This window comes from Tinamus guttatus, unplaced genomic scaffold (assembly GCF_059628265.1).
Source record: "Tinamus guttatus ecotype Peru unplaced genomic scaffold, ASM5962826v1 Tinamus_guttatus_pri_ptg000287l, whole genome shotgun sequence".
NCBI lineage: Eukaryota > Metazoa > Chordata > Aves > Tinamiformes > Tinamidae > Tinamus > Tinamus guttatus.
This window is the reverse complement of record NW_028288821.1, coordinates 5,933,124-5,943,904: the sequence shown is the minus strand read 5'-3', so window position 1 is coordinate 5,943,904 and position 10,781 is coordinate 5,933,124. Positions and strand designations below refer to the sequence as shown.

Genomic DNA, 10,781 nt, shown 5'->3' with positions numbered 1-10,781 from the left:
GACATGCTGTACACTAGAAGATGAGCCATTTGGTATTTTACAGAACCTACTCTCATGGATTACTAAAAACTGAAATCAGTATTAAAATAATACAAGGTATTATTATATTCAATTGAAATGTTAAAAGTGCTGCTCAAACATCTTTACATGTTAATACAAATATCTATGCAAATATAAACATCTAACAGAACTTTATTTCACCCATTCAGAGAAACTCTGATTCAAACCTGAGACAATAGATGGTAGGAGTTACTACTCACCAGAGCAAAACTTGTACAAATTGTCCTAATCCTGTTGACTGCTCTGTCCATTAACTGTAAAAGAATTGAAAGAACTAAGTACTCTGGTTGGTCTGGTCCCAAGGCTGGAATAATTTCTTAATTGTATTTATCTATACTTTCCTTCTTTGATATAATGGCGTAAGAAAAAAAAAAAAAAAAAAAAAACAGCTGTGCCTACTTGTACACACATATTGCAATTCCTATAGCCCATTGATTAATAATTAATAATTCTCTCTCTCAAATCAAAATATTCCAAATAATAAATTTGGGTGTCTCTTTTTGTGGTCTAATTCTTGAATAATTAAGCTTCACATTTTCAAAACAGCTTCTGCAAGCATGTTTGGATTAGAAACCTTTAAGTGAGATGTACGCTGATTCTCTGATAAACCACAATGCATGAAAAATAGCGACAATACTATAGTATGACATAATTAGTCTCATCATATACTATTCCACAATAAAATGAAATAGTACGAATTTTATAAAACTTATTTAGATCAGATAATGTAATAGTTTTCCTTCTTACTTTTTCTCTTGTTTCTGAGACTGGTATTACTTTTTATTATATATTACAACATTTCACTACAGTATTCATAATAAAGGCAAATTGCACCCAGAAATACAGGGCAGATGCAAGTGATCATAATCTCTCAGGCAGAGATTTATAAGTAGTAACAGATATCTCATAATCAGAAATTATAATCTACATTTTAAGACTGAACTCAATCTTGAGTTACTGATAAAAGAAGCATTAAATTATTTTATCTGTAGATGAAAGCCAGGGTGGTAACAGATCTAACATGCCACTCGGTTTCACGAGTGCTATGTAAAGTTTCCTTTTTTGCATCACAGTCATCTCTGGCCAAGAGACATTCACCACATCACTCTCACCCCCATACGCAAACACTATGTTTCATTTTGATCATGAATTTATTACTCAAGCACTTAACACCCACCACTTTTCATGCCTGGCATTCTGAATTGCTACCGAAAACTAATTGCAATTTGTAATTGCAAAAAAACTAATATAAATGCTCTGGTTTCATTTAATGAGGTACTCATACTAGAAAAAAAATTCAATTACTTGACATTAAATTTTTGGAAATATAACCTTCTCATGAGGAAAAACAAACAAACAAAAAGTTTTAACCTAGCAGTTTGATTATACTTCATTTAACTTTTTGGAGTCTGTATTACCTAGTTTCCATAGATCTACTCAAAGTGTCGATTTTCCCGTTACACATGTGGAAAATTTAAATCCTGATTTGTTTACAAATTAACTTCCCCCTTATTAATTACTACTATAGTTGATGTTTGGTTTGTTTCCTGTATGAATAACTAGTGGCGATACCACTGTACAAAGGTGATGATCTGTATTTTAGACGCACAGGCTTTTTACTGATTCCAGCCTCCTCTGATTACTGAAGTTTTCCTCCCAAGTCTGATGGCCTGGAAAGCTTCTATGGCAGGAAAGGTGCTTTTTTTCTAAAGCTGCTTTGTCAGCATTTGCTATGGTACCTGTGCTGCTCTCATGGGTGTTTTTGTTTTTTTAACCTGAAAGGTAAAACAAGGAGATTTTTTTTTTTAACCGGTCTTCATCCAAAATGAATCTACACCTACATATTTTTATTTTTTTTAATCTTTTGTTTGTTAACCATGTTATGCAATACCTTTGATTTCAGCTGAAGAATAGTGAGGCTATATAAATACAATTAGCAAGGTAACTTTCTTAAACAGCCAAATTTAAAACTGTAAATTTTGTAGCATATTTTTAAACTCCTAAAATTTGTATGCAAATTTGTCATGAACACTTAGTCTCCTTCTTTAGTATTTAAAACTTGAAGTGTCATAAAAATTTCACAACAAAAAAGATATTAAAGCAAAAGAAAGATCCTTTCCACTGATTTGTTACACAGAACATTCTTCTCCATCTTCGACTGACAGATGATGACAGATTTCATAGACAAAATCTAAAAAGGCTTCTTATAAGGCTTGATAAAACAAAACTGGAAAGCACAAACTCTTCTCAATGCATTTCTGTGTAGACTTACAGAATCATATAACTCCCATGCATAACAGCAATGAGTAAAATTGAACTCTAAAAAACATGAACTACTAATTATTTTAGGTGCAACTTGATAAATTCATCACTGATTTGATTCTTCTTTTTCTGTGACATTAGTATGAGTCATATCTTGTAGTTAGCTATAGATAAGTCAGAGATCACCTCCCATCTGTGTGTGGCCAGTTGAAAGACTATCTAAATTTTTAACAAGTTTGTTGAATTATTGTGCTTGTAAATATCCATAAGTGTGCATTTTATTAACATTATAATACTTCTGACTTGTGAGGAAAGAATGAAAAAAACTGCTCTTAAGACTGAGATTCCAGAAAAACAGTTTGGGTGGTTATTTGTGAAATTCTTTTTAATACATTAACAAAAATACAGTGCTAGCATTGGACATGAAATAAAGAAAATGCCTTGAAAATACAATGAAAATCGAAAAACAGATAAACAGCAAAGGACACAGCCACAAAAGGGGGTGAATGTCATCAAGCACTTTAAGGCACAATATGTTTAGTTATTGATGTGTGAATAGAGATGTGTTTTGTTTTTCTTTCTGTTAGTTCTCAAGATACTTCAAGCTTAGGAAGAATACATAAATAACCTCTGGATGGACAATGTTTTTTAAAATTTTATATCAGGATGTTTTTTCACACTCGTCTTTAAAAAAAAATTTTCCCCAAGCTCCAAATATTTTTCGAGCACTCCTTTATTCATTTAAGATATGAACCTAGGATCAAATGCATTACCCCTTCTCATATACTCGGCCTCCAGATGCAGAACTATTATCAATGATCTTCCAGTTCTCAAAGCAAATCTCACACACTAATGATATTTCTTTTTCTCCTTGCTTTTACATCCAACTGTTTCTGTGTCTATTAATATTGCAGCTTTTTATGTAAGGGAAAAAATAAGTCAGATACTGCAAACAGATGACAAGAGCGTGATTCAACAAAAAGCTCATTCACACAGTTGTCATCTAACAAGTTTCTGTCAGTACTTTATAATTATTTTCAGTCCTTCAGATTAAAAAACATGAAAATATGATATGCTTTTTAGGCTTCTATTTTGAAGTATCAAGTTGACATCATCTCTTTTTTCCAGTATTGTCTAGCGTATGTTCTAGCTAAATTAGCTGACAGGGAAAGAGATATGACAAACAACAGCCTTTCATCTTTCTCTGAAGAAAAACCCTTGAGAGGAAATCAGCAATTACATTACAACAAGCCTTTCTTCAAAGTCATAAAAAATATATGTGAGCAACTGAATAAATGGAAGAAAGTCAGAATAACTCACGGCAGAACATCTATGAAGCTAGATTTGTAGCAAGCGGAAACAAAGTTGTACTGAGTACAGTTTACCAGATGTAGTTTTTCCACGTGGTTGCCCTGTAAGCACTTCTGATTGCAATTTCCAAAATGTGAACTAAATTTTCAACAATGCAGTAATATTAGATACTGTAGAAAATTCAACACAAAAAATTGTAATATCTATAAGCATGTCCATTTATAAGGGGGTTAAATATTAATCTGGTGGATTAATGATAATATAACTACTGTCTCTTAATTATTTCATTTGCTGATATCAGCATGCAAGAGAAAGATACTATGATCCTACTGATTTGCTGGGAGGCATCTTATGGTGCCCCAAGGGTGTAATTTTTTTTTTTTTCAAAACTTGAGAGAACCATCAACTGTTATCCTGTATACGAGCATTTGTAACAGTTATACATGAAAAAAATGGAAGAGAAATCTATTTCTGAATTAGTACTTTATGCTCAAACTCTTTTGTGAAGAGAAATACATTTATCAAAACTAGCACACAGGGAAATATTCTTGGTTATTTTTTTTTTCCTAAATTAAACAAATTCGAAGACTAGAGTCAATAGTCCTTGCCCATGTCCCTTGCACTTAAGTACAACACAAGTGCTTAGAAATGAAAATCAAGAACTGATCAGTCCATTTCCCTTGTTCGTACTAAATAAAATAGAATGAGTACACGACAGTATTTACCATAGTGGGACCACAGCATTGTTTGTGGTCCCACTGCTTTTGCCAGTGATCAAGGTTGTGGTTACTTTTTAAGACATGGGAAATAAGGGAAGAATTTTCTTAAAACTAGACAAAAATTTCAGGACTTAGTAGATCTCAACTTGAGGTATCAAAGTCATCCTAACAATGAAAAAACACGGAAAATAGCAGAGAGGGCAAGCACATAGGTAGGTATATTTCTGCAGAATTATTTAGGTTATAAAATCAATTTTCCTAATTTCTGAAAGGAAAGTATATTTAATTTATTTTCCAGGCTCCAAGGAGCACAGCAGCAAGGCCAGGTACAGAGCGGAAGAATTAAGATGTCACTAGCAAGCCAAAGACTCCAGATTCTATCTCTTTTACCAAAACAAACCTTCCAGCTTACAAGTCTAAGCAGTAGAGAAGTTGTTGCTTTCTGTGGACATGACTTGAATATATTTACGCCCCAAGTACATTAACTAGTGGCACTACAGCTATTCCAAGTCTCATTCTGATCACTCAAAGCATACTGCAGACTGCAATATTGTGCCAAGTACCCTCCTTCAGCCAAGAAATGAGAAGCTTAAGAGAAGTCTCAACCCATCTTCTGTTTTAAGCATATATGAATGATAAATTTGCTTCCAAGTCTAAGTTGGACTCCATATGCACCTCCATAGATCATCATTTCAAAGATCCTACATACGTTTATGTTCTTTAAGTAAATATCCCTGATAATAAACAGTAGTAGTATAACAGGCATTTGATCACAAGCTTTTGCAAAACTTGTCTGCATCACTGCTTTTTCCTTCAATCCATCTTTCCTTCCTATCTCAGTTAAGCAATTCTCCTTTCTTTCCGAGCATCTCTGTACCAACAGAAATTGAAATGTCCTCACTAACATCAAGCACAGGAAACTACGAAAATGCAAAGTTGCAAACTGAGGGAAAACAAACCTTTGTCTCCAGTTCATGGTCAATATTGAAGCTGTAACACTCACTGCTGATCAAGAAATGTGTCATAAAAGTGGGAGAATAAAATAAAGAGACAAAATGAAAAAGTTACTGACATAATGAAGTGGGAAGGTATTTCAGTTCAGTTAAACTCCTGATTGCTGCAGGTTTCTTATATGAACCCAGACAAGCTACAATCACATTTTGCTTTCTGTTTCTTTTGTGAAATAGGAATAAGTACCACCTTTTTTCCTGGGCTCTGAGGAGATGCACTAGCTTCAATATAATGGATTGCTATCAGTGGGCAGCAAGGTCTGGCTGCTCTCCAAGGGATGGTGAGTCAGGATGTCAGCGCACTAACAAGGGGGGCAGCAAGGACTTCATCTGTAAGGAGCTCAGGATCAGCTCTGGAGACAGTGATCAGGGTCAGGTTTAGCCCAGTGACCACCCATCATGCTACGGATGAGGCAGGTCTAAAGTCAAGCCAGGAAGCCCAGCCAGTGAGTTCAGATCAGGGCCAAAATGAAGAAAGTAAGAGAGGGCTCACACTACTGCAGAACTGGGATGTAGCACAGCTGAGGCCAGGATAAAGCAACCCCTTATCAGAAGCTCACAACAGAAGAAGGTGAAGGTCCTTGCTTCACAACAACTCTTGTCAAGGAAGGAGTAGCTAGCTAACTCCTCAACTCAGACGACAAATTGGGAGGGAGGAACATTCTCAGAGTCTTGACATTTAGGGCCAGCTCCAACCATTACTAAAATGGTAGTTTTTCTTCAGACCATTGTTTATAAAAATCTTAGTACTTAGCACATTAGTACTCACAATTTAATGCATGTTTTTCCTATAGCTGTAATCATGTGTTTTTGCATTTTATCTAAGACATCATGGATTATATATAAAGGATCAAACATTCATCCTAGCACTTAAAATAATCTAATTTTCATCAGCTCAAATAATCTAATAAACTACCAATCATTAGAATTTTATTATGCTACACATAAGCTTGCATGAGAAGCTATAGATCCACTGTTAATATAAGTTTGCTGATGTCTTCAGCTATAACTTTACCTATATCTTCAGCTATAATTGCTCCCCAGGAACATTATCTTCATTATTTCAAGGCTTAAAAATGTTATTTTATTTTGTTGTTTTGCTTTACAAAAATTACATGACAAGAAAGATGCAGTTTCCAGTAAACCCACAGGAATAACTACTTACTGATGTCTAGAATCACATTTCTGAAGTACAGAAATATAGCTAGATGTTGACAGAGGAAAACTCTTAATTTATGATCTTAAATTCAGAGGATTTAAGGACAGGCTGAAAATAAGCCTGTGTTTAAGTGCTCTGCTGAATAAGAATTAAGAAAAATATCCTTTAGTAATTCAGTTCTTCTGTTTTGAAGTTCAACTTTTGATAGTTACTGTTATCTACCATGTGTCAGACTCCAGGCTTTCCCTTTATTTCTGTACTTAATGAAATTCAATGGGAATTTGCGAGCAATGTATTAGGAATAGGAAAGAACATAGAGCTGAGGGTGACCATGCACAGACAGAGGCAGTGACCTTGCCAACAGGGCTGCACCAAGTCAGGCAAGCAAACAGGGTTGGGATAGCAACAGGTTCTGCTGACAGTCCAGTGATCATCAGACAAATAAGAGGTGACCTCTTGTCACCTCAAACAAGAGGTGACCCACATAGCTTGGGTGAGGAGTGGGGCTCCCAGGTGGAGGTCCCAGGCAAAGCCGCCCAGGACAGTTAATTTCTGGTACACCCAGGGCCCTGTCATTTCTTGTTGGATTAACATTACATTTCACTACATAGATATTTTAAAAATTCACAGAAATAAAAATAAATCTTATGTTAGAGACAAGAACAAGCCTCAGGCTCTTGTGCAAACATTGTAGTCACAGGAATTTATCTCTTCTAGAGAATCATTTCTATTGACATATGCGATACATATGTTTACAAAGGATCTTAGAAAGAACATAAATTACTTAGTGAAAGAAAGAGATGAAATGGTTAACAATCAGGAAGGAGTAATGGCTTAGTGTTCTGTCAAGAGTACTGTATTCTTTTTTCACACATTTCAAAGTGCTTCAAAGAAGCTGAAGAAACTGAAGCAGAGCAAATGAAGGAATTGTACCTAAGTCACACAGCAGAGCAAGATCACAGAACAAAGATCTCTTGAATTTACAGTGGATAAAAATCTGAACCAAAAACCACAGCACTATGCTGTTGCAAAGACAAACAAACAAAACCCCAAAACATATTGGTATGTCAATTTTGTCCCCAATATGTCCCTTTTTTCAATCAGGGGATAACCACAGAAAAACAGAGCTGTTAAGAAATCCAGCGAGGTCACCTCATCCATCACCATAACCCAAACTAGGATCAAATAGATGAGGTACGTGCTCCAGATTATAGTTGACTGAGATTAAAATTTTAATGCGAATCAGTTTCCTCACACAGACAACCATATAGCCCCAGAAAAGCTTATGCTAACATAAGGCAGTATGACAGAAAACAAATAGCCAGGGGAAGAGGAAAGGCAGGGATGGCCAATACCAACCAGCTAGTTTACACAAGTATGAAGTGCTGAACTATGGTGCAACTTGTTCTCATTGCCTATGTTCCTTGTTACTTTCTTAAACAGTATTTTTCAGAATTGCGAAGATTATTTCAAAGTTTTATTCCCTTACCCTCAGCTTTGTTTCACCTACAAGATTAATAACCATATTCTCAATTCCACCAGCTATACTGTTAAAAAAATATTCAGTAATATATTCTTTCTTTCTGAGGGTGAACTATTGTGTTGGCTATTCAACCAGCTGCATATAACTCTTATAACAGATTTATCTAGACCATGTTTCTTTAACTTCTTAATGAAAATGTCCATTTAATTAGTTTTTTGACGCTCATATGGTAGGAGGTCATCTGTTTCTGTACTTTCCCTAATTCCTATTCTTCATTGGAGGAAAAAAAGAATCAAGTTATCTGATATGATTTATGACATGTTCATGCTGATTGCTCTCATTTGCTGGTTATCATCTAGGTGCTAATAATAGTTCGTGTGATTAATTGTTCCAGAATTTTTCTGGGGATTGAAGTTAATTAAATTGACCAATCTGTATTTCTCAGTTCCTGCATCCCTCTTAAATAATAGCAATTTACTGTTGCTTCTTCTCTTTTTCAGCATCTCATTCATCTTCCTAAAGCTAATAGATATAATTGTTTACGGTTCTGATATTAATCAGTCAATTCTTTAATTATCCTTGGATCATACTGATCAGACTCAGATAAATCATGTTTTCAAATCGTATGAGTGCTCATAATCTGTTCTTTTCCCAGTCTGAGCTAAAATCTTGGCATCACTCCGCTTGCAGGTGATCTTTTTGTGAAGTTTGATAAAACAAATGAAGTTGAATGGGCTTCAAATGGTTCTTATTATGATTGCAATTTGTTTCCTTTCTTTATGATTTTGAATATTATATGAATAACATTTTTATATATTAAACATATATTATTTTCCAAAGATTTATTGCCACCTTAATTGCAAAGTTTCTCTATTTAACAATTGTAAGAAAATTCCACCCCCCACCAAGAGATAGTCCCAATAGCAATAGTATGGCAGTGTGTTTCTTTCCCTGTTTCTAAAACATAAGAATACCATTTATTAAGATAAGCACAGATAACTTTCTCGTAGGGGGGTCTACCAGTTGGATCATCTCCTGTTCTGAACAACCTGGAACAGATCCATCTCTTTCCACTCCGTTAACCACATAGGGTAGAACAGCTACATCTGCTAAAAGCCACAGCAGACAGTCTTGTACCTTGTATCTGTGTTTCATCTCGTCTCTCACCTTTTGCGGTGTCTGCAGGCTGCTTCTGGGAATTCTCATTTCCTGAACTCCTCTTATGTGAAGTGAAAGCAACCTATAATCAGAGGAGCAATACACTGTCAGGCATTCCTACCTCAATTTCTTCAGAATCTTTTCACAAGGAAATCAATCTTATGCACTCACACCCTAGCAACCCTTTTCTTCACAACTGGATATACGCAAGAGATCTAAATGTGTGGACAAGTGAGGAAAAGGCCAGAACATGAGCACAGCAATGATCAGTTTTGATGGGCTGGTGACAAGTCCATGGTTGCATCTGTATTTTTGAATTAGCCTGAGCTGGAATGCTGTTTTGGAGAAGTCAGTAGTTTCTCAAAACACACAGAGGTATCAGGTACTGTTATCTTTTACACCCCTGAGCTCCTATACCTTTAAGATGGGTCTGGTAGGAAAATTGAAAATTTAGAAAGCCCCTGGAGACAGGAAGGAAGCATGGAAGCAGGAGATGGTTGGGACATTCCTTAGGCTTTCGGAACTCTGAAGCTAGCAACACTTAGAGGTACAGAAAGGAATCAGGAAGGAGTTGGGGTTGCGTGGGGAGAATCAGGGACTGCAAACTCTGAGGTAAGAGAATGTAGAATATATACATACATATGTATGTATGTATATATAGAGAGGGAGAGAGAAAAAAAAAAGTTTTGTTGCTAATGATTTTTTTTCCCTTCAGATGAAATTTCACTTCTCACATCATCCATTTACTATCATCATTTAACAATCGTGAAATTTTGGCAAGAATTGGATTACTTGCCTACATGCAATAAAAATTATATTCTGCACTGAAATTCAAGAGTCCATATAACATAAATGTCTATGGAATAAAAAGTGTTCCAGAAGATATATCAGTGTTGTATCAGCATAGTTATTGCAGACAGTCCTCAGAATATCCTTGACAACCAACAGTGTAAGAATAACTCAGAAGCATACAAAAGCTATAGTCTTTGAAACACGGTCTATTTTTCATTAAATCTATGTAAAGAGGTCTGATTCCCCCACTTGTGATAATGCAAGCTCCCAAATCAAATGCATGTGCTTCTGATAAACTGAGCACTCTAGATTTGCTGTTACACTATGATAATGTCACACACATGCTGCGATGCCATACAAACTGTTCCCAGTGCAACATGCCTTACTGAAAAATGATGAGTTGTATCCAGGCAAGGGCAGGCTCTCTTAAATGAACTCCATAACGTGAGCCAGGGTGTATTCATGAGTCTAGCTACCTTGGCATTATGCCCCTAATCCACCGTCCTACCTAGAGTTTCATCTGCCTTTGTCCTTCAGATTGAAGCAGAATTGTGTATTTGCTGCACAGTTATTTCACAAAACCATAAACCAGTTGACTGTGTGAACCAAGTCTGGCCTCTGTTTGCAAACATTCAGCTTTGCAGGTGTGTAAATCATTTATGCATGCACATAAGTGGTGTCTCTCCTGTTACACTGCACGTGACCACAATTTCCACATACAATTGACTGCATGTACTTACCATGCATGCAGACAGGGACTAAGCTGAGGCCCTCTGAAGTCTGGACTTCCAAGGTAAGCTGGAAAGAAGCAGGCCACTGCAATTTCT

The 10,781-nt window shown here is 35.8% G+C and overlaps 1 long non-coding RNA gene across 1 annotated transcript; it reads right to left on the bottom strand.

The window, feature by feature from the left end:
* Positions 1–263: 263 nt before the first annotated feature.
* On the bottom strand, positions 264–10,726 carry LOC148594192 (uncharacterized). The gene is made up of 3 exons (XR_015913553.1): positions 10,695–10,726; positions 9,142–9,244; positions 264–314 (listed from the first exon to the last, which is right to left on the bottom strand). It is a non-coding gene; the product is annotated as an uncharacterized LOC148594192 (long non-coding RNA).
* Positions 10,727–10,781: the final 55 nt, after the last annotated feature.